The sequence below is a fragment of the Sorex araneus genome, chromosome 6 (genome assembly GCF_027595985.1).
Source record: "Sorex araneus isolate mSorAra2 chromosome 6, mSorAra2.pri, whole genome shotgun sequence".
Lineage (NCBI taxonomy): Eukaryota > Metazoa > Chordata > Mammalia > Eulipotyphla > Soricidae > Sorex > Sorex araneus.
This window is the reverse complement of record NC_073307.1, coordinates 20,110,013-20,122,203: the sequence shown is the minus strand read 5'-3', so window position 1 is coordinate 20,122,203 and position 12,191 is coordinate 20,110,013. Positions and strand designations below refer to the sequence as shown.

General features: G+C 38.2%; 1 protein-coding gene across 1 annotated transcript in view; it reads left to right on the top strand.

Moving 5' to 3' along the window:
* Window positions 1-9,302, top strand: part of LOC101551571 (protocadherin beta-15-like) — a 40,825-nt gene extending 31,523 nt beyond the window's left edge. The window contains exon 2 of the mRNA XM_004611108.2: window positions 7,348-9,302. The gene's annotated coding sequence lies outside the window, so the exon portion shown is untranslated. The remainder of the gene's footprint in view (window positions 1-7,347) is intronic.
* Window positions 9,303-12,191: the final 2,889 nt, after the last annotated feature.

Below are 12,191 nucleotides of genomic sequence, written 5' to 3'. Positions count from 1 at the left end.
CATAGATTTGTTCGAGCGGGCACCAGTAACGTCTCTCATTGAGAGACTTATTGTTACTGTTTTTGGCATATTAAATATGCCACGGGTAGCTTTCCAGGCTCTGCCATGCGGGCGGGATACTTTCGGTAGCTTGCCAGGCTCCCCGAGAAGGATGGAGGAATTGAACCCAGGTTGGCTGCATCAAGGCAATTGCCCTACCCATAAAACAATTACAAAGAGAAATTAATAAGTTTTAAATAAATTGGTAAATTATACCGAGTTTATTATTTAAAATAATTGAATAGTTAAGATGTTTATTTTTTTAAATCCCTATTACATATTAACTTCCAATCAAAACCTCAATTAGAGAAAAATTGCTTTATAAAAATTGGTAGGCAACAAATACATTTATTTGCAGGATAGTGAAATATTAGCAAGAGAGTCAATTATCAAAAAATCAAAATGCAATACCAATTGCAGAGAAAGTAATGGAATACCAATTGCAGAGAAAGTATTTTTTCTCCTTTTTTATAACATTGTGGGTTTCGTTTCTTTTAATTAAGCAATATTCCAAATATATAATAAGCTAAGTCAGCAGACAGAAAAAGGAGCTACCATTTAGCCAGGTAACAATCCTGACCATCATGAAGGATAAAGACTACTAATATAAACACAGACAAGAAAAAATGTTTGGTACCCAGCTGGCCCATGCTGGTGCTTCCTGTACACAGCTGCCTAGTTACTTTCATAAGTGAATAAGTGGAACAATGCTAGATTTAAAAGACCATGATAGGAACTCGAAAGATAGTACAGTGAGTAGAGCACTTGCCTTGCACATGGCCAACCCATGTTGACTTCCAGCATCCCAAATGTTCCCCCGATCCCTCCATGAATAATTCCTGAGCCCAGAGTCAGAAGTAATACCCGAGTATTGCCAGGTGTGGCCAAAAACAGAAAGGAAAAGGGATCATAATAATCAGAGCTCAGATTTCTTAGGAATTAAGGTCTGGATTACAGCACCAGACACACAAATGAAACCATCAGACCACTAGTCATGGATGAGAAGGAACCAGAATGAATAGTAGGAATGAGAGACATGATTATCAGTTGTTACTATGAAGCAAGTCCCACTGATTCATATAATTCATTAAACTTTCTCTTCTAAGATTCATGCAGGAAAAGAGTTCTACCAGAATTTTGAAGGATGTGGTCTTGAATGTATATGTAAAAAAGACCTGAGCATCAAAGAGAATTGACTCTAAAGACACATGAAAACACCCTCAGATACCTTTTAATGAAGGACTTGTTTCTGGTAGTGTTGCTAGGAAACTAGGAATAGTATCAGTGGCTGTCTTTCAGCTATCACACTCCTCCAAGAACAGGCCATATCCTATGACTCTGGAAACATAAAGACCTAATCAACTCAGTCTCACAGCACAACTCTAAAGGGACATTTTATTTACAAAGATCCCAATGTTTTTTAATCCTATCTTTATCACTTCCAGACTATGGAGATGATCCCATTAATCCTCAAGACCCACAAGGCAAACATTACATTCTACAGGATCTGCTTCTAGTGATCTCAACACAGTTCTTGGCTTTTGCCACTGGATCACCATAGCACAGCACTGTAGCACTGTCATCCCATTGTTCATCGATTTACTTGAGTGGGCACCAGTAAAGTCTCCATTGTGAGACTTGTTGTTACTGTTTTTGGCATATTGAATATGTCACAGATAGCTTGCCAGGTTCTGCCGTGTGGGTGGAATACTCTTGGTAGCTTGCCGGGCTCTCCGAGAGGGACAGAGGAATTGAACCAGGTTGGCCGCACGCAAGGCAAATGCCCTATCTGCTGTGCTATTGCTCCAGTCCATTTGATCACCATATATAACAAAATCCTAAATTATGGTACACCAAAATTACTATATGAAATTGTGATGACTACTCTATGAAATGTTATCCAGTACATCAAGCTGAAAAGTGGTTTCCTTTCCATTGCAGTGGTATTCCATCTGCAAGTGAAAGCAGTAACATTAATAAATATATGAGTATATCTGAAAAGTATAAATGTTTCATGAGTGAATGTTTTATACTGCCAATTTACCTATTGTTATTACCACTTATCTTTCAATCAACATGTATGGTCTCATTGGAAGTTCCTGCATTTAGATGACTAAGGAAAAAAGCTTTAACCCTAATTTCGAAGCACTTCCACATAGAAATCTGCTTAAATCATAGGAAGACTTTAAGAGCATTACAGAACTGACTCCAGAGGGAGGGTGACTACTCCTGATCAGAAAGAACTTCAAGTACATCTGACTGTTCACCTTTCCTAAAAGAAGAACCAAAGGTATAGATTAGAATTTTGTTTTCTTGGGCTGCCATAACAAAGTAGCACAAGTTGGGTTGTTTAAATATCAGAAATACTTTGTAACACAGCTTTAGAGGCTAGAAGTCCAAAGTCAAGATGCCAGGAGACTGAGAAGAAGAATCTTTTCCAGGTTTCTTGCCTAATAAAGTAATGCCGTATCAGTACTTTAGAGTACATCCATATACTACAACTTTGAGAAGACATAGATTTTCATTTAATAAAACCTATTTTTCCCCTACAATCTGTGCTACTTTAATAATGAGCTCTCAACAGGTTCAAAATCTTTATGTCTTCCTTTTGAGATGGGATATGACACCTGTGTTGAGAAAGGTCCTTCCTGGCACCATGGGACAAGAAGTCATCAGATATGGCACATATGTGACATTGACAAGTGATGCTTTCAGAAAAAAAGATTTAGATCAAAAAGAAGAAATGTGAACATTTGCTCTATTGTCAGTGAGTTCTGAAGTTTAAAAGAGTGCCCATACATGCATAAATATACAAATTACACTACGCAACTGTGCCTTGTATCCCCCAAACATCTAAATGATACTGTTTCCCCTGAAGAGGGAACTGAGGAAAACAAACTCCAGAGATTAATATAAATACCTAGGATCCAGAGAACTTCAACTGAGACTCACTAAGAACACTGTCCATTTTGTTCACTCCTGATTCTTCAAAGTAAATTCATTTTGTCATTAGGACTCCTAATGAATGGGGCTGGAGTCATAGCACAGTAAGTAAGGAGTTTGCTTTGCAAAGGCCAACTAGGGTGGCCCATCTCTGGTACCCAAGCCCACCAGAAGTGATCCCTGCATGCAGAACCAGGAGTAAAAGTTGAATATTGCTGGGCATGCCCCACCCCAAAAGAACTACTCCGTCCCACCCCAAAAGAACTACTAATGATTGCTTTTTTGAGGTCAATATATTTTACTTCCATATCACAGATTTACTATAAAAGAATGTTTATTATTCAAGAACAGCCAGATAGAATTAATATATAAAGTAAGATATGGAGGAAAAGCACCAAGATTTCATACTCTCTCCCAGATGCTATTCTACCAGATCTCCATATGTTCATCATCTTAAAAGCTTTTTAATTGAGTTTTTATGGAATTCAATTTATATGAATGACTAGCTAAATCACTGGAAATTGGTGACTGAGTTGGGGAGAGAGGACTGAAAGTTCTCACCACATCTTTGTGACTCATATGGTTCTTCTACCACTGTCTTGTGCCAACCTGTCACCAACAAGAATTGAGATAGCCAGTCATTGAATGACAGTTAATTAGACTAGATTCAGACCAAAGAAGTGGTTTGACCTTATAGACATAGACATTTATTCTGGATATGAGTTTAGACAGATTATTAACTCTATAATATTGAGTCATCCAATCCAGGAATATGGCATATCTGTCCATTTATTTAGGCCATTAATATTCTTAAAAATATTCCTCAATTATTTTCTTTTTTTATTTTTGGGGGCGAGTAGTGGCACACCCGACAATTCTCAGGGCTTAATCCTAGTCCTGCACTCAGGAATCACTCCTGGTGGTCTTGGAGGACCACATGGGTGCCAGGTATTGAACTCCAATCAGCCTTGTGCAAGAGAAAAAACCCTCTGTACTACTGGTCTGGCCCTTTTTCTATTCTACTAAACTAGATAGGCCCTCCAGTACAAAGTTCAATACAAGTAATAGGTAGTGGGTAACACTGAAAAAAAAGTTTGTTTGTTTTTTTTGTTTTTTTTTATTTTTGGGTCACACTCGGCAATGCACAGGGATTACTCCTAGCTCATGTTCTCAGGAGTTACTCCTGGCAGTGCTCGGGGACGATAGGGGATGCTGGGAATTGAGCCCAGGTTGGCCTCATGCAAGGCAAACGCCCCACCCATTTTGCTATACCTCAAACCCCCTGAATTTTTTATTTTTTATTTTTATTTTTTTTATTTTTTTTTTTTTTTGCTTTTTGGGTCACACCCAGCAATGCACAGGGGTCACTCCTGGCTCATGCACTCAGGAATCACCCCTGGTGATGCTCAGGGGACCATATGGGATGCTGGGATTTGAACCCGGGTCGGCCGCGTGCAAGGCAAACGCCCTACCCGCTGTGCTATCGCTCCAGCCCCCCCTGAATTTTTTATATGAAAGAAAAACCTCTTATCATTAGTGTATCATTAGAAGATTTTTTGAGTTATTGTTTAGCAGATTAAGAAACTTTTTCTAATAACAGGTTTATTATAAAAGTATACTGAATTTCATACCATTATTTTTCTTCTTGGATAATTTTATTCTTTAATTTGATCATATAAATCATACTAATTGATATTTAAGGATAAACCTATTTTGAAACTCTGAAATAGATTTAAATTTGTAATAACAAATTAATCTTTCTGTACATTTCTGGGATTTGGCTGTAGCTATAAGACACATTGTTGAAAATTAAGGCCAGAGTCTAAAAGAAAACGTGGTACAGTAGCCGAGTAATATATGTATATCTGCTACAGAAATGTTATGGTGAAGGTCCAACTGGAACAAATTAGATAAAAAAAAAAACTGTGATAATATTAAGTCTTTTGATTTTTCTAAATTCTCTAAGCCAATATCTAGTAATCAACAATCTCATGAGAGAGCTATCTCACAAAATAACACTTGTTGTCCACTCTAGTTCTCCAGACTATTTTCTGTGTACTTGCTTCATCCTAGGGGAGATAACTTATAAAGTTATAATTACTAGACCTGATTGATCTGTACCAGTGGAAACAAGGAAAATGAGTATGACTGAATGTTTAAGGTACTGCACCAAGAAATAGAGTATAAGGTTGGATACACTAAAACCAAGTGTGTTAAAGAGCTTCAAGAACTTTGGATTTAAGCCTCTGGCAAGGATCCCTGGTCCAGATCCCAATACTTTGTCTAGAATGGCCAATATCCATTTAAAGTTTAGACACAATGACAATTAATATAATAGTAATAATAATAATAATAATATGTTTTAGGTATAGCATGGATAATATCAGGGGGCAGAGAAATAAAAACATTAGACTGTATTCACCATATAAAACCCGAAACCTTAGCCTTTATGTTACTAAGAAAGTGCAAAAGATACACCAGTGAAGAGAATACTGATATCTTTATGAAGCTATGGAAGTTTGCCAGCCTGATGGCAAAGATTTGTGTCATAAGATTCTAGAAAGGAACCAGGGTCTATGGGATCAATAAGGATAAGATTTCAAAATAGTTTCATGTAACTATTACTGGCAAATTAGACTACTATAATAGTAGCAACACTGACATAGTGATCAAGGTATTTTGACACATAAGGATTTGTACTTATGTTTAACAAATCATATATTCCTGAAAGTGAGAAACTTAAGACAAATAGAATCCTGTTTGAATTGTTTAATAAAAGCATTTTAGAACTTTTGTATACCTACTAAATAGGGCAATTGCAGTCCGTGACTGTTTTTTATGTAAGAACCTATTAAAAGATGACTCTAATTTTAGTGATGATCAATGCCACTGCAAATAAACAAGACAAAGCATTCCTTATAGCCTTCCCTAAAGAGATCCACAGACATTTGGCTTGCTAAATAGAATAAGCCAGACTTATCAGTCTGGAATATAGTTCCTGAGCTGCCTATGACCTGATGTGATCCTAAAACACCATTATAGTTTTCCTTTTAAAGTAGAGATTTATGGAAATCAAGAAATGGTTGGACTTTAGATTCAAATTCATCTCAAAGTGAGTCCAAAGACCAACCGAACAGTTATTTCCCAAGTCCTTGAGTGTATAATTAGGATAATTCAAAGAAACTACTACTTGCAAATGTTCCCCTTGGCTGTTATCTAACTGCTGGCTTTCTTGAATTTCTGAATGAATTCACACATTCTAATTGCCTGGACCTGACTCTTAAGCTAAACTCTGATATTATCTTCTATGGACCATTTTGGTTTCAATATATATAGGCTAAAACAGTTTCAATAAAAAGAATGTAGACTCTGACAATTGCAGAATTAGGATGCCCTTTGTGCAGCTCTAAACATTTAAAGCATCATGAATGCTTCAGTTAATGATGGACCATGTAGATCACTGAAGATGGCTGTAAGAAAAGGCTCATTTTCTGACAGGCCATATAAAACTAACCCACAGAATCTGGGAGTCCAGTAGATGTTCCAGTTTTTGTCTTCAGATTTTTAGGTTGCATCAGTGAACAACTAGCCTGACTCTCTTCCTGTCGTCATTTTTCCTGGTACACATATCTTATCAAGGCAATTTGATTTTAAACACAACTGTCTCTGGGCCAGTGGGATAGTAGAGAGTCAAGAACTTGACTTGCAGCTATAACCCTATTACAGCTACAATCCTGGCTTAAATCACTGGCACCACATATGGTTCCTTGAAAACCATCAAGAGTCACTTCTGAGCATACAACGAATAGGGCCAGAAATAGCCCCTGAGCATTCTCAGTTAAGGCTCTCTAACCCCTCTCCCAAACCCACACAATCAACCTCAGAAAGAGTTTACTCTCCAGAATATTCACTGATATATGATTGACTAAAGGGGTACGAGATGTGTAAATTTATTTTGAAAATTAAGCATATCATAATAACCAATTCCTTAACGTTATAGGAATTTCAAGTTAAACTTCCTGTTTTTCTGTGGAAAAAAATACCTTAATCTTTGGGCTGGAGTGATAGGATACTGGGCAGGGCACTTGCCTTGCACACTATTAGTTAAAATAACAAAGAAGGGCAGGAAGATAGTACAGTGGGTAAAGTATTTTTGTTACATGCAGCTGTCCTGGATTTGACTCCTGGCACCACATATGGTACCCCAAGCCCCACCAGAAGTGATCTCTGAGCCAGAAGTAATCTCAGCACTACTGGGTGTGGATCAAATAAAAAAATAAGTAAACAATGAAAGAAAGAAAAAGTAACTGGAATTTCCTTGGAGGCCCAAGGAAAGTTAGGACATTAATGATCTTTGTCTTTCAGAAATGTTCCTGGAAGTTTCTCCCTCTTCTTGAAGGAACACTCCCTATGCTACCTTTCCAATGTGCTGGAGTCAGACTATGATCAGTCCTGACAGCAAAGACTGTTAGATAGGAGAAGACTCAGAAGGCTGAAAAACACTTCCAGATGTTTTTACACATGTGAGGTGGGTGAACTGAAATCATGGACAAGCAAAACTGGAGCTGCCTGCCTGAAGCAGTCTCACTGAAACCAAAGACTGAATTCAGGATCCTGGAGTAGGAGTCCCACAAGTTGAGATGATCATAGAGGCCTTTTTAACCATTACTGCCTAACTAATGCATGTTCTGCTTGAGGTGCCCTAACAATTGTAAACTCTACTTACACTCTGAAACTGTTCCCAGGGGTGCCATGTGTGTCTTCTAGGATTTTTCTTCTATAAGTATCCTAATTATCATGACATTGCCTCATCTCTAATAGGCATTCAAGTAAGCTTCAAACTACTGGTCACAGTTGTTCTGTACCTGAATTTTTGTCTTGGATCAGGTAAGTACAAAAACAATCTGGCAGTCATCTAGATTTCTAAGATAGGTTTTGTGTCAGATATTTTTCTTTTGTGACATATTCTACAAACACTCAACATTGAGCATTCAGCATAATATAATGCTAGAATCTTTTCTTATGACATCATGCTAATTGAGCCTAGTGAACAGTAAATGCTAAGGATCCATAATGAACTAGCAAGATACATGTATGTCAAAGAGTAAAATATTAGCTCCTTGAAATTTCAGGGACCTGCTATATAAGTCTAGAGTTCTGGAAATTCCAGAAAATCTATTCTGAGGTAAAACACAAGTTTTTTTTGCATCTCTTGCCACTAAGAAAAAGGAACTTTTAGGAGAGACTCTGAGTTTCAGAAGTAGCATATATCATATTTGAAACTCAAAATGCTTCCATGCTAAATCAGGGCCAACAAGAAAGGTAAGATAGGCAACAAATCCAGTCTATAACACTATTCAATATGATGTTGCCAGAACTACACAGACATAGAAGAATGCCATTCTTCTATATAGAATGACAAGTCACAATAGAAAAATTACATTATAAACATTGTAAAAGAGACCCATACTTCCTCTACAAATAACTTCTGTGTCTATAAATGGGTTTTGTTGTTTCCTGAGCCCTAGTAGAGAATGAGTAACTGAGCAGACACCAAATTATTACATCATAGGCAAAAGGAAAGGTAGGTATGGGAGAAATAAATAACAGAAATAGTAAATTCAGAATAAGCTGCAGAGATCCGAAAAAAATATAGATAAGTTTCTCTTTTTTGATGCAGTCTCTCCCAATTTGTATTTATGATTTCACAGAAAAATTTTATGATAAATATGAAAAAATATATTGGCCCATATCAACAGATGCTAGGTATATATGTTGTTATAAGCCAAAAATACTTAACTACTGAATCACAGGTCTATTCAAGGGAGGTCCAAAAGGACAGTTGTAAAGGGAAATCTTACAAGGAAACAGAGCTGTAAGGTCTTGCCATCCCTTTATTAAAAATTTATTATATTTACAATGGAATACTATGCAGCTGTTAGAAAAAATGAAATCATGAACTTTGCATATAAGTGGATCAACATGGAAAGTATCACGCTAAGTGAAATGAGTCAGAGAGAGACAGACATAGAAAGATTGCACTCATCTGTAGAATATAAAATAACAGAGTAGGATACTAATATCCAAGAATAGTAGAAATAAGTACCGGAAGGTTGGCTCCATGGCTTGGAAGCTGGTCCCACATGCTGAGGAAAAAGGCAGCTCAGATAGAGAAGGGAACACCAAGTAAAATGTGGTTGGAGATCCCGCGCGGGGAGATGTGTGCTGAAAGTAGACTAGAATCTGAACACAATGGCCACTCAATACCCCTATTGCAAACTACAACACCCAATTGGAAAGAGAGATCAAAAGGGAACACTCTGCCACAGAGGCAGGGTGGGGTGGGGGGGAGATGGGATTGAGGGGTGGGAGGGATTCTGGGATTATTGGTGGTGTAGAATGGGCACTGGTGGAGGGATGGGTTTGCGAACATTGTATGAGGGGAAAACAAGCTCTAAAATGTGTAAATCTGTATCTGTACCCTCATGTGACTCACTAATTAAAGAATTAAAAAATAAAAAAAATTTAAAAAATTATGGTATTTATATTTAGGCACAATGGTTTACAATACTGTTAATGGTAGGGCTTCATGCATAAAAATTCCAGTACCACAACCACCAGAGTATCTGCCTCCCTTCACTACTGCCACTATTGTTCCAGTGTCCCTTCCATTCTCTTATCCCCCTACCTCAGCCCCTTGCCCTGTTAAGCTTCCTACTAAACAGAAGTAAAAGTAAACAACTGGGACTATATCAAACTAAGGAGTTCATGCACTGCAAAAGAAATGATGACCAAAATAAATATAGACTCATCATAGACTGGGAGAAAATATTTTCCCATACCACAATTTATCTGACAAAGAGTCAATATCCAAGATATATAAAGCATTGGGGCTGGAGCGATAGCACAGCGGGTAGGGCATTTGCCTTGCACTCGGCCAACCTGGGTTCGAATCCCAGCATCCCATATGGTCCCCTGAGCACAGCCAGGAGTAAGTCCTGAGTGCAGAGCCAGGAGTAACCCCTGAGCATCGCCAGGTGTGACCCAAAAAGCAAAAAAAAAAAAAAAAAAAAAAAAAAACCACTGGTAGAACTTAACAAAAAATATAAAAATGGGGGGATGTAAACAAAAACTTCCTCAAAGAAGACATATAGAGGCCAAAGGTATATGAAAAAAATGTTCTGCATCACTTATCAAGTAAAAATAAATCAATACAGCAAAGAGATATTATCTCACACCATTGAGACTGGTATATCATAAAGTGTAAAAAACTAAGGCACGCCGAGGGGCACGTGTACACGCGGGCTCTCTGGGCAGCTCTGTCTCACCACCCACCTTTAGTGCTCTGGAACCGCAGTGTGTGGACTGGATCGGGACGGCCGTTGGCAAAAGACAGGTGAAGGAAGAACGAGGACCAAACTGGTTGCTGATTAGTTACCGTTTATTCAATCTTCCATCTTTCTCATCTCCCGCACTCCCAGCTCCGTCCTCTCTCTGGATCTACTGCAGCTTCTCTAGTCTCTCTTCCTACTTGTCTCTCCCACCTTGCCCTCTAGGCTATACCCAGCCAGGTAGCAAAATCAACATAAGAAAGCCCTTCCTGAGGGCAGGGCAATCCAAAGCCCTTCCTGACTCTTAAGTTTTTTTTTCCCTTTCCTTAGTCCAAACACTTATTAACATCTTAATACTAGTTAACATCTTAATACAGACTCAGACCACAGCACTCAGGCCAGATTAATCATTCCTCACCCTAGCAGGGTCGAAATCTAGTTATCACTGTTTGGATCATGACAACATTTGTCCATGATCAAGCTCTTAACTTATGGTTAAGCACTAGGCACTTTGGCCAGGCCCATCTCGATGCCAGGGTAGCACACAATTCACCGCTTGCCCTGAGTCTGTCTCATCCCTTGTCGGGACCCTGCTTTTGGGGGTGCTAGGAAGTAAGGACAGCTGAGGCTTAGGTCGAGAGAACAGATGTCCAGGAGGAAAATATCATGTAGAGTCAAATGACTCCCAGGTTACAAAAGCATAGCATTTGCTACGTCTTCCTGTGTCCATACAAAAAGGACATTGCTCTGAATAAACTATGCAAAGGACTCAAGGAGAAGAGAAAAACAGTATTTGCAAGATAACAGAACACTAAGAAGTTACAAATAAACACAGAGGAGTGGGAGCACTGTAATGGGAGTAACCCAATAAACCTAAACTGCCTGAGGCTATGTTATCCTACAATAAAGAACAAAAACAAGTGCTGATGTGGATGTGGGAGAAAGAGGACCCACTTTTATTACTTGTGGGAATGTCAATTTGTCCAACCTTTTGGAAAAACAATATGAACAGTTCTCAAAAAACTAGGAATTAAGATTCCATATAATCCAGCAATTCTACCTCTTGGCATCTATGGAACAACAACAAAAAAAAACCTATTCAGAAAAGACATTTGCACTCCTATGTTCACTGTAGCACTATTCACAAAGGCCAAATCTGAAAACAACCCACAGGCCTAAGAACAGAAACCTTGATAAAGAAACTGCAGTACACATACAGAATACAATACTACTTGGCTATTTAAAAAAAACATGCAATTTGCTGCTATATGCATACATCTGAAGAGTATCATGAAGTTAGTCAGAAGGAGAGAGAGAGATTGTCATTACCTTTAATGAGAAGAGAAGTGGCCTAAGGTCTGACATGCATAGACAGCTGAGCAGTAGGTAAAGTAATCAGCTAGCTGGCTAGGAACACAGATTTATTAGAGACAGTACATCAATAAGATATAATTTACAGATATAATTAGAGAATTTATAAAGCATAGCATTCCTATTACTTATTTGGGTTTTTTTGGGGGCGTCACACCCTTTGGTACTCAAGGCTTTCTCCTGGCTCTGTGCTTAGAGATCACTACTGGCAAACTTAGGGGAGCATCTGTGGTGTCAGGTACTGAACTCAGGTTAGCTGTGTACAAGGAAAATTACCTACTTGCTATCTCTCCAAGTTCCAATTTTCTGAAAATTTGTTAAAATTGGTGATATCATATTTTTTAATTTTCATTATAGGAAATTTATGATCACATTATCTTATAGCACTGCACTGCACTGTCATCCCATTGTTCATCGATTTGCTTGAGCGGACACCAGTAATGTCTCCATTGTGAGATTTGTTGTTACTGTTTTTGGCATATCGGATACACCACGGGTTGCTTGCCA